This window comes from Puntigrus tetrazona, chromosome 3 (genome assembly GCF_018831695.1).
Source record: "Puntigrus tetrazona isolate hp1 chromosome 3, ASM1883169v1, whole genome shotgun sequence".
Classification (NCBI taxonomy): Eukaryota; Metazoa; Chordata; class Actinopteri; order Cypriniformes; family Cyprinidae; genus Puntigrus; species Puntigrus tetrazona.
Window position 1 is genome coordinate 8,121,943 of NC_056701.1, and position 15,086 is coordinate 8,137,028.

A 15,086-nucleotide genomic window follows, 5' to 3' on the forward strand; every position below is an offset into this window, starting at 1 on the left:
CTATTTCTATCACTTTCGTTTTATGTTAAAGACACGTACATCTTAATAAAAGGTAGCCTATAACAGCTGAAAATACATTTATAAATTAAGATTAGCAGGAGCCTGAGTTGTGTTGAGGACTGAACAATATTATAACCATCTAGATTGTGTTGAGGGAAACAGAAAGTTTTCCCCGATTTTGTAAGTTTGCCTTGTTTATTTGAGTGATCCCTTGTATTGTGAACACATTGGGATGTGTTACTGATTTATCAAGAAGAAGAGACCACACAGAATATTGTATTCTTTTAATTGATAAGTATTTATAAGATACACAGTACACATGGTATTGTATTCACTTTATTGAATAGTAGAAAGAAAGACCACCACAGCATCATGTGTTAAAGTAGTTTATTGAGAAAAGACATTAGGTATGATATATGTAGCATTTAGTTAAATATGTATTAGTAAGAACGTTGAAGAATAGGAATGTTACCGTTGAGTGCTGAGTAGATGAAAATGAAAACAGTAGATGAAGATGAAAAAGGAGCAGTCTTTATTGAATTATTTGGTTGTGTATTTCTCAGTGCTCAGATCTTGTCTGACCAGCATACACCCAACAAGTAGAACTTTACCAAACTGATTCACAACAATATTTCATAATCTTTTAATTTCCATGACATGGGACTAATCAATGCATGAATCAATATATTCAGTATATAAATGGGTCAGATTGCTATTGTTATTATTGAAATTATTATCAATGATTATATGTTTCAACTGAATACAATTAAATTCTGAATTATTATGAATAAATGAAGAAAGTAAAACACAATGCGAATGTGTGGTTGCTCGCTTGAAGCAAAACATACCCAGTTTGCATTTGAGGATCGTATGATCCTTCATCTGTGATGAATGTTAACAAGTTCATTCCAATAATTAATAAAGTCCAGACAACACACTACAGAAAATAATGTGTAACACACTTTAGTTTAATTACTTCAACTGTAACATCTTATCCATCTCATCAGAATAAAAGCTAAAAGCTAGAGTCATTCATCTGAATATTAAATCACTGTCTCTCTGTTTTCAAAGTAAAAGCCTGATATTAAATGTGAAACAGAAAGTCATACAGAAATAAACTCAAAAAGAAAACAGGGAGTTTCTAGTTAAGTAGTGCCCTTCAGACTTTTCTCCGCTTGGCTTTTAGTGATGGCTTTCCAAGATAAGGGTATATCTGCAGGCTTCACACTGTACAACTGAGCAAACTGCTCATTGAAATTTGCCATCACATATTTCCAGTAGGCTGAACCTTCGATGCTGGGATCCGGCTGGATTTCCCAGTTGGGATAGATGTCACTGTATTTCTTATACGGATGCCACTGACCTTTCGTGGCAGAGGATCTAAAATGTAATTCACTGTATACTGCTGATGAACAGATGTTGGTTGAAAGTTTTCTGGTGAGGTGATGTCTGCTCCCGCTGAGACCCTCGGGTCTGTGAACGGAGACAAAGTGTTTGGTGTGGGCCTCTCCGCCTGCCTCACACGGCGCGTTACAGAACGGGCATTGTTCCCCACAGCCACACAGCCGTTTGAACAACACGTCCTCCGGTTTGCTTTGTAGGTCATTCAGTTTGCTTTGAATATCTATGGCCTTGTAACTTTTCTTAAGAGACTGCTCCATTTCCTCCACGGAACTCTTCAACATTTTTGCAAACTGTTTCTCATTAGCGTTGCTTAGCGACAGGAACGCATCGACTGCATCCTTAGGAAACACAAGCCTGTGTTCAAGTTTCTTGCAAAAGGTCTGGGTGAATTTCTTGATCTCTGTGCTTTGCTCTGATTCTTTGATGGCCTGAATCATTTCTCTTGTGATCACACCGAGGAGACGCTCCTCCAGTTCCGAGATTCTGTTCTCCGTTGAGAAGTGGTCTGAAACTATTTGAGATATTATGACTTTTACAAAATATTCATATTGATCAATATAATGTGTATATATTTTAAACTCAGGTTCGTCAAGAAGGTTTTTAAGATGAAATACTGAAATGCTGTTCTTGTTCCAAAAACTAGTGCATTTTTTCCAGTCAGCATCTCTTCAGCTATTTCTGTGCTCAAGATCGCGGAAATGTATTTTTGCACAGCAGGTTTCAGGCAGTTATTCAGAAACTCATCAGCTTTTTTCTGACACTGGTCCCGCTCATGAAAAGGTCTATGAATCCAGAATGATACGTTTGTTTAAATCTTACCAGTCCTACGAGGGGTCATTGTCCTGAATAAACTGACCGTGAATAGCTTCAAATTCTCTTCGGTGAAGCCACACAGGTGTAGCTTAAGAGATAGTTCAAGATCTTCTGTGATCCTAAGATTTTCATGAGCCTTGAGAGTCTCATCAATGTTGTTCAGAATTTCCCTGATGTATGTGTCATCATAATCAACCTTGCTCGCTCGCTTTTCTTCTACATATTTTCTACAATCATCAGTTAGCCTGTCCGACATCTCTTGAAGTCTTTTTGCTTCTTTCTGGAGAAAGTTCACTGGCTATGTTGGTTTCTGAGACAACAAATTTGTTGTGGCTATACGCATTTAAGTTTTTACTTTATCCAAGTTTTCAGTCATTTGCGCACCCTCTTAGTTCAAGATTTTTCCTCAAACTGTGCAATACTTTGTCCATTATATCTTCTTGTTGAGTCTTGCACATGACAACGTCTCAACAGTTTGCTTCCACATGCTTTTAAAAGCTTCATCCAGTCTTTCATCTGACATGTCGGAATTGTTTTTGCGACAATCTTCGAGCAAGCCTAGCACTTTCTTCTCCATTGTATCCATGCATGTTTTCTTGATTGTCTCCACCTTGATTGTTGCATATCGGCGCGACAGAGCGGCATCCAGTTTTCTTTTACTGAATTTGACAGCTCTGTTCTCAAAAACATGACACTATTTATGAAGTCTTGCCGATATCTTTCCACAAGTTCAACATGAACCTCTCCTGCTCATAGTATGATGTGATTTTATCTAGAATGCCCTTTTCACCTTTTGAGAGTTCATGCTCTGCATTTTTAAAAACACACAGTGGGCGCTTTCAATGGTGCACTTATCAGGGTTCTCAAATTTTCCATGGTTTAGGATTTTCGTTTCAGCTTCTAACATCAACGTGTGAATTTCTTTTCTCAGTGCCCAGTCCCATCTGTTGTACTCAGTGCACAGTTTAATGTATGCATCAGCCACCATGCTGTTTCTGAAGCTAAAGATAAATTTCTCAAACTTTACATCATTCCACAAGCTTTTGGTCCATTTAAGAAATTCACAAATGCTTCCTGATTTGTAACACTTGAGGTTTTCAATTATATGTCTTTTAATGGCATACACAGACTCACTATACCCAGTACTCACTTGTGCCATTGGAGGATTTCCATGCCACAAACCAGGAATGTAGTGATCGCCATTCTCAGTGTCATAGTCCATGACATCAGTGAATGTTTGTACCTCCAATTTGTTCTCCATTTTGGCCGCTGCTTGAGTCATTTCATTTAGTTGCTTTAGCAGGAACTGGCGATCTCTGATGTTTGAATCATGGGCTGAGACATTACCCACATTCTGGTGTACAAACAAACACTTGCGTTTTTGCCGATTTTCTTCATCCTGATGAAGGCATGAACAACAATCTGTAAAATATCCTTCATTTCAGTGGAGTTCTCCATGGTGATATTGACGATTGTAATATCGCTCAGTCCAATAACAAGCGTAGCCAACTCATTGTCATGCTCATGGCTGTTGTCAAGTGTTGCTAGCTCAAGGGATTTGAGTCCCTCTGTGTCGATTATCAGTAAATAATCATAGTTGAGTTCTAGTCTGAAATCATCTTTCACTCTGATAAGCTGAATAAATGCTCCTCTGGTACATCTACCATTGCTTACAGCAAATTGAACTCCAAACATAGTGTTCAGCATGGTGGACTTTCCTGAGCTCTGGACTCCTAAAACTGTGACCACCACAATCCTATTGTTAGGCTCCACTAATTTATTTAATTCAGAAAACACACTTGTCACCCACTCTACAGGTATACTGGAAGCATCTCCGTCAATTAGTTCCAGTGGAAAGCCATCCAATAGTAGCTCAGCACACAGTTGGGGCAAATATTCCAGTAGGTTTGGGGTTTTTCTTGTTTGGAGTGAGAGACTGCTGCCTCGTAAAGCTGACCTATCTCTCGAATGAAGTGTTCAACTCCTAAAGAGCTGTCTGAAATCTTTCTGTCAAGATCAGCGATGTCCTGCTTGTCTTCAAAAACAACATTTGCACTACATTTCTCTTTATATTGCTTTCTGAGGGTTGGAATTGCTTTGAGAAAGATTCTCCAGGTTCATCTGCATCCATTTTAGGAAATAAGCTCTCTCCTCTCTTGGGCATGATATTGCTTGGATAAAGGACTTCAGTGTTGCAGACATGTCTTTTTGTATTGTTGTTTTCTCAGTTTCAACTTTTCCGCCTGTATGTGTTCTTTGTATTTCTCCAATACACATATCCCCTACTTTCTTCAGTCTGAATTCCTCTTTCTCTAATTTCACAAGCATCTTCAAAATCTCTCCCTGCAATGACAATTCTTGCATCTTGAATCGTTGTGTGTCTGTAATTATCGATGTGATTTTGTCTGCTCTTTCTTTGCTTTTCTGACATTCCTCAGAATCCTCATCTACTATGATTCCCAACTCTCGTGCGATCTCAGCCATACGAACAACCGACACTCTGTGACTGTTTTTCTGAATTGCATCCAGCATCTTGATGCGGATTGTTTTAACAAAGTCTGCATCATTTTGCTTCCCTTTAAAAAGAAAATTGTGTCTTTTCAGATTATGTTTTTAGCTGTATTTCTTACATATTCATTGCATGAGTCTCCCACCCAGAATAGCTGTTGCTTCAGATCCTTGCTGGGGACTGAAATATACCGTGTATCTGGAAGTTTGTTTTCAAAGAACACAAACATTGCGGTAGATGTCTTGCAAAGGAAAGAGTACTGTTTTTCAAAGTTCTGCATGTCACCTCTCAGGTTTGCAATAGCTAAAAGCTCAGGAAAGACATCAATGTTTTTATTTCCACAAGGAAAATACCAGCTAATCTCCACCAAACCATTTGCAATTGTCTTTGGGACATCACCACAATCCAGGTTTTGGTGTATAAAAATATCAGTAGACTGTTGTGATTTGCTGAGCAGCTTGTTCAAAATATGTGACTTGGAAATGTTGCACCTACCCAATCTCACAAAAGACACCAATGGCAAGTCTGTCAGAACAATTCTTTCTTCCACAAATCCACTTGCATCTGCCAGTGAATGTGGTCTGTACTGCTGCACAATGCCTCTCATTGCCCAAAGCATAAGTGTGATCTGGTTCTTATCACAGTTTGGCAGCAGCAAAGGTACAGAAAATTGACACATTGACATTTTCAAGATCATTTCCTGCTGAAGAAAACTATCAGAGCAAAGGAACAGGGCGGTAAAAATGTCTAAAGTGTTTACTTGAGCACCGTCTGATTCATCACTTTCCTGATCATCAGCGTCTTCCCAGAATGAATCATCAGCACATACCCTGTGTTGTGAGGAGCACTTCACACTCCTCGCTGTGGCTTTTAGCATCATTATTCTCTTCAAAACCAGCCACGGCAGATCTGAAACTGTTTGGGCGTCCTCATCTGTGATGCTGACCTTTCCAATCTGCAGCACATCACTTAAGGTGATTTTCTTAAAATAATACTTTGTCAAATGTAAGTTCTGCAGAAGTCTTTTCATTATTTCTGTAAATAAGAAAAACATGCATTATAATGGTCCATTCTGACCTTTTTTTAGAATTGTGCTATATAGATGAGTTAAAACATTATGATTCTCCAGTAGAATATTGTGCAGAGCATCACACTCCCTCCACTGGCTTGTTGTTGTGCCAGTGCATCCTGGTCCTATCACTTACCCAGTTAAATGCCACACATACACTATACATGGCCATCCAGGCAATGTGAAAGAAAATAGTAGTACTTGTCGGACCAGATAATCTTCCACTGCTCTAATGCCCAGAACCTGTGCTCATGTGTCCACTGTAGGAGCTTGAGACATTTGTTATCAGGGCACATATGTTCACGAGTCTTTAACTTATTTAAAAAGCTGTTTTATAGGTTAAAGACAAAATATATAATTTATGATCTCTCAAATAAAATATATCTTTGAGATGAATCATTCAGATAAAAAAATGTGATGAAAAGACTTTTTGGACAGGATGAGAACCTGTTGGAACCTGTTGAAATCTATACTGATATTTTAATATTTTACTTAAAGACCATATCTAGCCTACTAAAACTATGTAGCTACAATAATCAATTGTAAACCCATATATAAAGTTTGGTTTGGCAGAATGGTTCTGTTCTGTGCAAAAACACTCTGCAAGTTTAACCAAGTACTAGTGCTTGACGTAAAACAAATATCTTAGAGTGAAAATCAGGTCAACAGCAACAACATGACTGTAAACTAGCTCGATTGCTCCTGTCTGCTGAGAGGTTTGTAGCTCACTGTAGCTTTGCTCTTCTGTTTATCTCTCCCTGTTGTTTAAAGGGAACAAATATAACTCAATTCTCTCCGTATTTCTAATACTATCTATCAAACTAATCTGATTACTTTGACTGATGATTATTCGCTTTTAATCTAAAACTGTGTAACATGGCTGCAATGCATTAAGCAAACTTTAGTTGGTCATCTTCACTCTAGTCCCCATTTATGCATATTGTTTTCTTTTCTGCTTCGTTTCACTTCTCCTTGCGCTCCAGTGGTAAGTAAATCATGCGTCACTCACTTTGAGAAAATGGCTTCACCCTCCATTGTCACTTGCATCGCTAATATATATGTAATATGCTCTGGTCCCCTCCATGTTCACTGAGGTGATTAGATTTACAGCAGACTGCTGGGTCTCAATGGCTGGATGTCTAAGTGGTGCCCGCAAAACAACATAGGTTTTAGATATAATCTAAGCGCTCCAATTTGATCAACTAGTGCCCAGGTCAGGATCCCGGTGACACACAGCAAATTGAGAATCTAACAGAATGCATAGTCGATATAAAAAAATGAATGAGTAACTTCTTAATGCTAAATTTGGAAAAAACAGAGGTGCTAATTATTGTACCTAAAAACCCACATATAATAACTCCTGTCTAAGGCTTGAAGCCTGCTCTGTTGATTCTTCTTGATCAGGAATCTAGGTGTGCTGCTTGATAGCAATGTTTCCTTTGAAAATCATGTTTCCAGCATCATCTCAAAAATATCAACACTGAATGCAAAAATGTTAATTAATGCGTTTATGATATAACATTTTTTTAATGTTAATTAATGCGTTTATGACCTCAATATGCCCCTCCGAGGATCACCACCTTAACATGGTGGAGGGGTTTGAGTGCCTGAATGACCCTAGGAGGTAGGTTGTCCGGGGCTATATGCTCCTGGTAGGGTCTCCCAAGGCAAACAGGTCCTAGGGGACAAACCAGACAAAGAGCGGTCCACCTCACCCCTTATGGAGGAAGTTATTAATGGAGTCGCGACGTCGCCGGTATGGCGCAGCCGGGCCCCGCCATGGAGCCAGGCCTGGGGTCGGGGCCGGCATACGAGCACCTGGTTCCCAGGTCTTGCCCTGGGCCCACCACCTGCAGGAGGGACTGTAAGGGGCCGGTGCCTTGTGGTTTGGGTGGCAGTCGAAGGCGGGGACCTCGACAACCCAACCCCTGGACTCAGAATCTAGTTTTAGGGACATGGAACGTCACCTCTCTGGGGAAGGGACCTGAGTTGTTGCGGGAGATACCGGCTAGAGATAGTCCAGCTCACCTCCACGCACTGCTTGGGCTCTGGAACCCATCTCCTCAAAAGGGGCTGTACTCTGGCGGCGGGCTGGCGTGGGTTTGCTCATAGCTCCCCAGCTTAGCCGCCATGAGTTGGAGTTTATCCCAGTGGACGAGAGGGTCGCCTCCATTCGACTCGGGTTTGGGGAGGACTCTCACTGTCATTTGTGCCTATGGGCCGGCCTTCTTGGAGTCCTTGGGAGGGGTGCTGGAAAGTGCTCCAACCGGGACTCTATCGTCCTGCTGGGGACTTCAACGCTCACGTTGGTGATGCTAGCGACACCTGGAGGGGCGTGATTGGGAGGAACAGCCCCCGATCTAAACCTGAGTGGTGTTCTGTTGTTGGAATTCTGTGCTAGTCACGGTCTGTCCATAACGAACGCCATGTTCAAGCACATAAGGGTGTCCACCAGCACACGTGGCATCAGGACACCCTAGGGTGGAGGTCGATGATCGACTTTGTGGTTGTATCATCTGATCTCCGGCCACATGTCTTGGACACTCGGGTGAAGAGAGGGGCGGAGCTGTCAACTGATCACCACCTGTTGGTGAGTTGATCCGGGGAGGAGGCCAGACAGACTTGGCAGGCCCAAACGTACCATGAGGGTCTGTTGGGAATGTTTGGCAGAGACCCTGTCAGTGAGATGTTCAACTCCTGCCTCAGGCAGAACATTGACAGGATCCCGAGGGTGGCTGGAGACATTGAGTCCGAGTGGACTATGTTCTCTACCTCTTTGGTCGACGCAGCCGTCCGAGCTGTGGCCGTAAAGTCTCTGGTGCATGTTGTGGCGGCAACCCCTCGAACCCGATGGTGGACAACAGAAGTAAGGGATGCCGTCAAGCTGAAGAAGGAGTCCTATCGGGCCTGGTTGGCTCGTGGGACTCCTGAGGCAGCTGATAGGTACAGGTGGGCCAAGCGGACCGCTGCCCGGTGGTTGTGCAGGCAAAAACTCGGGTCTAGGAGGAGTTCGGGAGGCCATGGAAAATGACTATCGGACGGCCTCAAAGAGGTTCTGGCAAACTGTCCGACGCCTCAGAAAAGGAAAGCAGTGTCCTGCCAACACCGTATACAGTGCTGGTGGGAACCTGCTAACCTCGACTGGGGATATTGTTGGGCGGTGGAAGGAATACTTTGAGGACCTCCTCAATCCCGCAAACACGTCTTCCACTGAGGGAGCAGAGGCCGGGAACCGAGGGGGGACTCAACCATCACCCTGGCTGAGGTCACTGAGGTTGTTGAGAAGCTCCTCGGTGGCAAGGCACCAGGGGTCAACGAGATCCGCCCGGAGTACCTCAGGTCTCTGGATGTTGTAGGGCTGTCTTGGCTGACATGCCTCTGCTGCATCGCGTGGGCGGGGACAGTGCCTCTGGACTGGCAGACCGGGGTGGTGTTTCCTCTTTTTAAGAAGGGGACCGGTGTGCTCCAACTATAGGGGATCACACTTCTCAGCCTCCTGGGAAAGTCTATGCCGGGGTACTGGAGACGAGAATTCGTCCGATAGTTGAACCTCAGCTTCAAGAGGAACAATGTGGGTTTCGTCCTGGACGTGGAACCACTGGACCAGCTCTATACCCTCTTCAGGATGCTGGAGGGTTCCTGGGAGTTTGCCCAACCAGTCAACATGTGTTTTGTGGATTTGGAGAAGGCATTCGACCGGCTGGGATGAGAATCAGCACCTCCAAGTCTGAGGCCATGGTCCTCAGTCGGACAAGGGTGGCTTGTCCCCTTCAGGTTGGTGGGGAGTTCCTGCCTTGGGTGGAGTAGTTTAAGTATCTTGGGGTCTTGTTCGCCAGTGAGGGAAGGATGGAACAAGAGATTGACAGACGGATCAATGCAGCTTCTGCAGTAATGCGGTCGCTGTACTGGTCTGTCATGGTAAAGAAGGAGCTGAGCCGCAAGGCAAAGCTCACGATTTACCGGCCGATCTTCGTTCCTACTTTCACCTATGGTCATGAGCTTTGGGTCATGACCGAAAGGATGAGATCCCGGATACAAGCGGCCTGAAAAGAGTTTCCTCCGTAGGGTGGCTGGGCGCTCCCTTAGAGATAGGGTGAGGAGTTCAGTCACTCGGGAGGAGCTTGGAGTAGACCCGCTGCTCCTCCACATTGAGAGAGGCTAGCTGAGGTGGCTTGGGCATCTGTTTGGATGCCTCCAGGACGCCTCCCTAATAAAGTAGGTTAGGCACAAAATGGCTTCATTGGGTTATCTTTCTATACATGTGCTCTGTGTGTTTGTATGTGCTTCATAATCATGTTGCAGCCCAGGAGGGCAGCCCATTTATTTTATGGATTGACCATCACGGACGACCAGCTCCTCACAAACAGCAAGTGAGACAAAAAAATCCTGATTTCACATGGATTTCCAAGCAATAGTATCACTGGCTTAAAACACAGCGTGTTGGAAATAATAGTTTAAGTTTATGAAACGGAGTTCCCAATACTAGATGACCTTTAAGCAGCAAGTCTGTTTCATATCATACAGCCTCAACAGATCAAAAGTGTGACAAAACACAATCAATAAGCCTAAGCAGCATGCATAGCAAGCAACATGTTACTAAACTGGAAGACATCCAGAGATGAATAAAAGGGTTAAATGATTAGATGTTATGTGGATGCTTTAGTCCTCCTCAATGTCTTGTTTCTCCAAGCGGGAAAAGCATATCATGTCTAAAAGACTTCAAGTCTGGAGTCATTTCAGGTTGAGTCCGAGTCAAGTCTGACTTGTCTATAAAATGTCTTGAGTGCCCATCTCTGTCATACAAAGTCCCTCAAGCCCTTAAGCCATCTAACCTACCCGGACCTTAATATGTTGGGAGATTACCACCAATGCTTGATTCACATGTGACAGATCATAATGTTTTGACTCACCAGTGTATAAAGCTTTGTTTGGCTTTATTTTATTTTTATTCCTTGGCAGAAGAAAGCTTCTGTATATGCTAGGAGACTTTGAATTTACTTACATAAATAAAACCACTAACATAAATTCACTTACACCTCAAGTACAATTACTTTATAGTCATTAAAAATATTCACTCACAAACTGTTACAGATATACAGATAATTATTACCTGACATACTTTTTCTTGAGAGGGCTTCTCCATGTCACCATCTGATTCAGCACTGGTTTCATCAGAGGGGGTATCATCATGTTCAGACATTTTCCTGCATGTTTCAAGAGATATTGCTTTCAGTTCATGTTCATATTCGCAGAGTGCTGTATTTATAAGAAACTTAGTAAATTACAGACCAATCTCTAATCTCCTTTTCTGTCAAAGATACTAGAAAAGGTAGTATCCTCACAACTGTATTCCTTTTTAGAAAAAATGGTGTCTGTGAGGATTTCCAATCAGGTTTTAGACCGTACCATAGTACTGAGACTGCTCTCATTAGAGTTACTAATGACCTGCTTCTATCATCTGATCGTGGTTTTATCTCGTTATTAGTGCTATTAGATCTTAGCGCAGCATTCGATACTATCGATCACAACATTCTCTTGGATAGACTAGAAAACTATGTTGGCATTAGAGGAAGCGCCTTAGCATGGTTTAAATCATATCTATCTGACCGCTATCAGTTTGTGGCATTAAATGAGGAGGTATCATATCGATCAAAAGTGAAATATGGAGTTCCTCAAGGCTCAGTGCTAGGACCGTTACTTTTTTCAACCTGTACATGTTACCTCTGGGAGATATTATCAGGAGTCATGGTGTTAGCTTTCACTGCTATGCTGATGATACTCAGCTCTATATTTCAGCGCAGTCTGGTGATACACACCAAATTGAGAATCTAACAGAATGCATAGTCGATATAAAAAGCTGGATGATGAGTAACTTCTTAATGTTAAATTCTGAAAAAACAGAGGTGCTAATAATTGGACCTAAAAACCCACATATAATAATCTAGAACACAGTCTATCACTTGATGGCTGCTCTGTTAATTCTTCATCATCAGTTAGGAACCTAGGTGTGCTGTTTGACCGCAATCTTTCCTTTGAAAATCATGTTTCTAGCATCTGTAAAACTGTGTTTTTCCATCTTAAAAATATATCTAAATTACGACCTATGCTTTCAACCTCTAATGCAGAAATATTAATTCATGCGTTTATGACCTCAAGGTTAGATTATTGCAATGCTTTATTGGGTGGTTGTTCTGCACGCTTAATAAACAAACTTCAGCTAGTCCAAAACGCAGCAGCCAGAGTCCTTACTAGAACTAGGAAGTATGATCATATTAGCCCGGTTCTGTCAACACTGCACTGGCTCCTATCAAACATCGAATAGATTTTAAAATCTTATTAATTACCTATAAAGCCCTGAATGGTTTAGCTCCTCAATACTTGAGCGAGCTCTTATCACATTATAGTCCTGCACGTCCGCTGCGTTCTCAAAACTCTGGCCATTTGATAATACCTAGAATATCAAAATTAACTCTGGGCGCCAGATCATTTTCCTATCTAGCACCTAAACTCTGGAACAATCTCCCTAACTCTGTTCAGGAGGCAGACACACTCTGTCAGTTTAAATCTAGATTAAAGACACATCTTTTAACTTAGCCTACACATAACACACCAACACACTTTTTATTATTCAAATCCGTTAAAGGATTTTTAGGCTGCATTACTTAGATTTGCTGGAACCGGGAACACTACTCCTACAATACGATGTACTTGTGACATCGTAAAAAGAATGGCATCTACGCTAATATTAGTCCTGTCTCTTTCTCAATCTGTTTTCAGTTTGTATCCAGACTAGATGGTGGATCAGCACCCAGAGATTATGTTCATCAGAGACCAGAAAGCCTAGATGCGCCCGTGGACCAATCACCAGATCCTGATGCACACACACACACACTAAGTCATTTACACTACCTGACACAGCTGCGTTTAAAATTGAACTGGAAGTTAAGTGCTGGGCGTCCGGTCAGAGGAGAACTGACCCCAACTGAGTCTGGTTTCTCCCAAGTTTTTTTTTTTCTCCATTCTGTATGCATGGGGTTTTGTTTCCTTGCCGCTGTCGCCTCTGGCTTGCTTGGTTGGGGACACTTAACTTCTAGTGACTATCGTTGAATTGACTACAGAGACCGTCTCTGCATTTAATAAGAAATTGGTCACTTTCGTCATTATACATCCCTGTCATTATACTGTACAGTGCTTTGATGCAACCTGTGTTGTTAAAAGCGCTATATAAATAAAAAAATGATTGATTGATTGATGATTTACATTTATGCACTTCAGAGTGGCTCACATTGCATTCTGGGAATCATGTCTATAGCCTTAGCACAGAAATCGACACAGTATGTAATAAACTGTCACAAATGAATACTCTGAATACTGATTTTTAGGTTTCAGTTTGTTTGTTTGTTTTCCCCTCTGGTTTGTTTTCTGTCTTTTGTATTACCTTGTTAGTTTCTGTGCGGGATACAGTGTTTTGAATACAATTATAAAAATTATCCATGATTCCCTTGTGTATTTAAGCTTGTGCTTTTCAGTTGGGTTTTGTTAGTCGAAAGTGTCTTTGTGTCAGGTTTTTCTGGATGTTCTGGTTTTCTCTTTGTGTACTTTTGATTCCCTTTTCTTTGAGTGGATTGTTTGTCTGAGGCCCGTTCTCAGTTTTACTGATATTTGATTGCGCTAAGTTTGAGCCAACTGTTCCAATCGTTTACCTGGAATTTATGCTCTGTGCATATGGTAGGGTGACCGAGTGTAAGTTTCTGGTATGAAGAGGCCAATACTTTATGATGTAATATCAAAGACCACTCTGAAATGCATGTAGCAGGATAACTAGTTAACCTTCAGAGATTAGCAGTGGTCCTGGTTACTGTTGTTTAAATTTACTGAGATCACCACTAAATAATGTCTGTTAAGGCTTTTAGTCCAAAAGTGTGCATGTTTGATGAAAGGTCGATGTATTCAAATGATTAGTTCCTATTTCTTTAGTAAGAATTTACATTTCATGTCTAATCTAATAAGAAGGAAGTGTTATATGCTGACCTGGTCTAAATGGTGCGTTTCGTGCTGTTAATAGGACAGTCTGTCTGCTTCTTCAAAGTGTATCACTCTCCGTTTTCAAGCACGGTACTTTTAAATGTAGTACTTTTATGCCATGTCTGAAAGACATTAAATGTGTTGTGATAGATAACGCACACTCTGCTCAGACAGGAGTATCAGATTGAGCCTCCATCAGCAGATGAGATTGACCGTCTTGATGAGTGTCCATGTAAACACGCATTGCTTTTTATCCACACTGTAACCCAAGCCAATAGGTTGACGACTTCTTGTGACTCCTCTGTCCCATCAGCTCAAACACAAACTGCACTTATTACGGATTTGACAGTACTTTCAAGTTCATCTTCTTTCATTTCAAAGCAATATTCGCTCATATGCTTTCAAAAAGCAATGCTTATATCACTAAAGAAAACCCCACCTTAGATCCAAGAGCTATTACAAAACAACCTCAAATGATCACATTAATCATGTTTGTTATACATTTTTCTGCTTCATTTCCACTTTGCATGTCTATGTCTAAATGACAAAATAAAATACAAATTTAATCGAGAAAACTTTCTGTGTTCTGCATTTAACTTCTGTTTTTGAAAATTCAAAACAACATTTATAATATTTTACCCCTAACTCTTTTCTCTTATTTAGTCGAATTTACTGTTACACAATCAGTCATGTGCTTGACAAACACTAAATATACCAAAAATCATTACCATATTATTTTCTGTATCCATAAACATATGAAGAAATAATCTTAAAAATAAAATGTATAACATAACTTATATTTCCCTTAAGCAACGTAATATTATTTTTTAAAAGAAACAGACAAAAAGACAAAATCAACACTTACTGTATACTATGTACTGTATGTAGCTGCTTCTCTGAGGTCTACAGGAAAACTTTTTCGTTTTTATCTCTGTGGACAGTACCATTATTCATCACAGGGGAGACTCTCACTGTGACTGCACAAACACAAAAACAACCAAATTGGAGTCACGCAGCAGCTATTGTCATTTTCTGTTAAAATAATATTGATTTAAAAATAAAAACTATAAAAGCAGTCTTTAGTATACTTGAGTTTATTTTCCATCAATATGTTACTTTCAGTTTTCAAGTGTGTTTCAGGAAGACGCTGAGGTGGAGACAAACTAGCAGATCTGGCTCGATGTCACACAAACAAAGCAGGTCGGATTTAGTACAGTGAAGTATTTGTTGTCTCTCGTCGAGGACAAACCGAAAGAGTACATGGCT

At 41.2% G+C, this 15,086-nt stretch overlaps 1 pseudogene; it reads right to left on the minus strand.

Moving 5' to 3' along the window:
• Positions 1 to 509: 509 nt before the first annotated feature.
• LOC122342170 lies at positions 510 to 14,710 on the minus strand (annotated as a pseudogene).
• Positions 14,711 to 15,086: the final 376 nt, after the last annotated feature.